General features: G+C 41.5%; 1 pseudogene across 1 annotated transcript; it reads left to right on the forward strand.

Moving 5' to 3' along the window:
* Positions 1-1,284: 1,284 nt before the first annotated feature.
* On the forward strand, positions 1,285-2,242 carry LOC308432214 (PDZ and LIM domain protein 1-like; annotated as a pseudogene). Its single transcript has one exon. The product of its transcript is annotated as a PDZ and LIM domain protein 1-like (transcript).
* Positions 2,243-2,827: the final 585 nt, after the last annotated feature.

Here is a 2,827-nt window from a genome sequence, read left to right on the forward strand (position 1 = left end):
GTGGGAGGAAATCTGTTTTGGTTGTGTAGCACTTGAGATGCCTGTTAGATATCTAAGTTGAGACATGAGCTAGACAATTGAAATGTAAGTCTGGATCTCAGTAAGCAGCAAAGGCTGGAGTAACAGGTTTGGAGACTCAACACTTACATGGTACTTAAAGCTATTAAACTGGATGAGATCATCTGGGCAAAGAATGTTGGTGGAGACTGTGAAGGGGGCTGGAGGAAGTGTTATACCTTCAGCTTTTAGAGGTTGAAAGCCTGAGGATCCAACTGGGCTCAAACTAATATTAAAGAACTTTCTCCATTCTGAGCTTACACGGAGACCAAAGGAAAGAGGACACAGAAAGGTGGGGGTAGTAATACTGAGTGGAAAACATACCTAAAATTTTCTATGCTAGGTCCCAAGGTGATCTTCACCCAAAGGTCATGTTCTCTGAGATGGTATCTCATTGCAAAAAAAAAAAAAAAAAAAAAAAAAAAAAAAAAAAAACATGTGGCTAACATGTCCTAAGGTTTGAGTAGCCCTCAGTTTCCAAACAAGTCAAATTCAATAAAATTGTCAGTGTTGACAATAGTGTCTGCCCAGAGCCGTAGCCACTGATTGTCTCATCAGAAGAGTCCTGCTTATTAGCCATCTATTCTACAAAATTATTTTATCACATGTCTTTGAAGCAATAGATCAGGCATATTGGTATAAAGACTAAGATAGTCTCTTTGGAGAGAAAAACTAGCCGACAGTGTAATATATGATAGAAAAATAAATAACCACAAATTTATACTTGTGACTGCTATGCCTCCTCCTGCCCTATTTGAACTTCTTTAAATATATTAATATATTAATATTTTCTTTTTCATAAAAACTCGATAAGTTTCAAAAATGGTGCTAAGATGGTTCCAAAACTCTTAATAAATCATGGCTCTAAATGCAAGAACCACAGCTATAAAGTTCTTAGAAGAAACCATAAGAGCACATCTCCATGATCTGGATAAAACAACATATTCTTGGACATAACACTGAATTACAAATGTCTAAAAATAAAAACAAATTGGACTTAATCAAGCCTAAAAATGTTTTTGCCACTATAACCTAAAATATAACCACATAATGATAGAAAATATTTACAACTCACAAATCAGAGAAGAAATTTGTATCCAAAAAATGGAAAGCTTTTAAAATTCAGCCATAAAGAAAAATACTGAAATTAGGACAGCTGCTCCAGGAGCCCCGCACGTAATGCTGTTCTGTGCCTTACCCATCTGTCCCCTCCGATTGTGCCTAGCGATGACCACCCAGCAGATTGTTCTCCAGGGCTCGGGACCCTGGGGTTTCCACCTCATGGGCGGCAAGGACTTCTAGCAACCTCTTGCCATTTCCCAGGTCCCTCCCAGAAGCAAGGCTGCTGTATCTAATTTGTGTAATGGAGATTTAATCACAGCCATCGATGGGGAAGATACCAGCAGCATGACACACTTGGAAGCTCAGAACAAAATCAAGGGCTGCGCAGACAATATGACGCTCACAGTGTCCAGGTCGGAACAGAAGATCTGGTCTCCTCTAGTGACGGAGGAGGTTTAACGTCATCCCTACAAGATGAATTTAGCGTCGGAAAGTGCTCACAACCGAAGTGCTATGCCATTTACTGCCTCACCTGCTCCTGGCACCCGGATCATCACAAACCAGTACAACAACCCAACTAGCCTCTACTCAGTCTCAAAACATCTCTAACTTCAACAATGCCGTGGAGTCAAAGACCTCAGCCAGTGGGAAAGAGGCAAACAGCAGGCCCTCGCCTCAGTCTCATTCCTCTGACAGCCTTATCATTGACAAGGAATCCGAAGTTTACAAGATGCTTCAGGAGAAGCAAGAGTTAAATGAACCCCCCAAACAGTCCACATCCTTCCTGGTTCTGCAGGAGATCTTAGAGTCAGATGGGAAAGGGGATCCCAACAAGCCATCAGGATTTAGAAGTGTTAAATCTCCAGTCACCAAAGTGGCTGCGTCTGTTGGAAATGCTCAGAAGCTGCCCATCTGTGACAAATGTGGAACTGGCATTGTTGGTGTGTTTGTGAAGCTGAGGGAACATTGTCGCCACCCTGAATGTTACGTGTGCACGACTGTGGCATCAACTTGAAACAAAAGGGCCATTTCTTTGTAGAGGATCAGATTTACTGTGAAAAGCATGCCCAGGAGAGGGTCACCACCTGAGGACTGAGACGTGGCTACATTGTTCCCTAAGTGATTGAGAGGACCTGGCCTTCAGCCGTTCTGGCTCTCTCCTTCCCCACAGTTCTGTGCTTACTTAGTGCTAGTCCTGTTCAGTAAACACTGAGTTTTGCCTGTGCCGACTGATTCCCACTGGCAGTGTGACACTTGCTTTTACATTACTGGGAAATGGTTTTGTCCCTGTCTCCTCACCTGCACCACAAAGCACCTTCTTCCCTTGGAGTCTTCTCTTCTGCAAACGGACATTGGTCATGTCGGAACTGAGCCAAATGGAGTATCTCTGAAGTTACTTTGTTTTACTTAATAAATGTAGTCTTGAAAAAGATGCTGAAATTATAGATGAGAAGTTGATAGTAAAAGGGGGAGAAAGAGATGAGATGGAATGAAAATCGGAGAGAATAAAAGGGTGAATATGAGCAGAATAAATTGCACATATTTGCCAATGATTATATTCATTGATATGTTTGAATAGAAATTTGTCCACAGAAAAGACAGAAAATGGCCAATAAACACAGAAGTCAGCAGTGGGTGCTTTCACTATGATAAAGTAAGCATTAATTATTGACTGTACTTCATGTATGGTTGTGTTTCTCAAGTCTAG

The sequence above is a fragment of the Micromys minutus genome (genome assembly GCF_963924665.1).
Source record: "Micromys minutus genome assembly, chromosome: 18".
Lineage (NCBI taxonomy): Eukaryota > Metazoa > Chordata > Mammalia > Rodentia > Muridae > Micromys > Micromys minutus.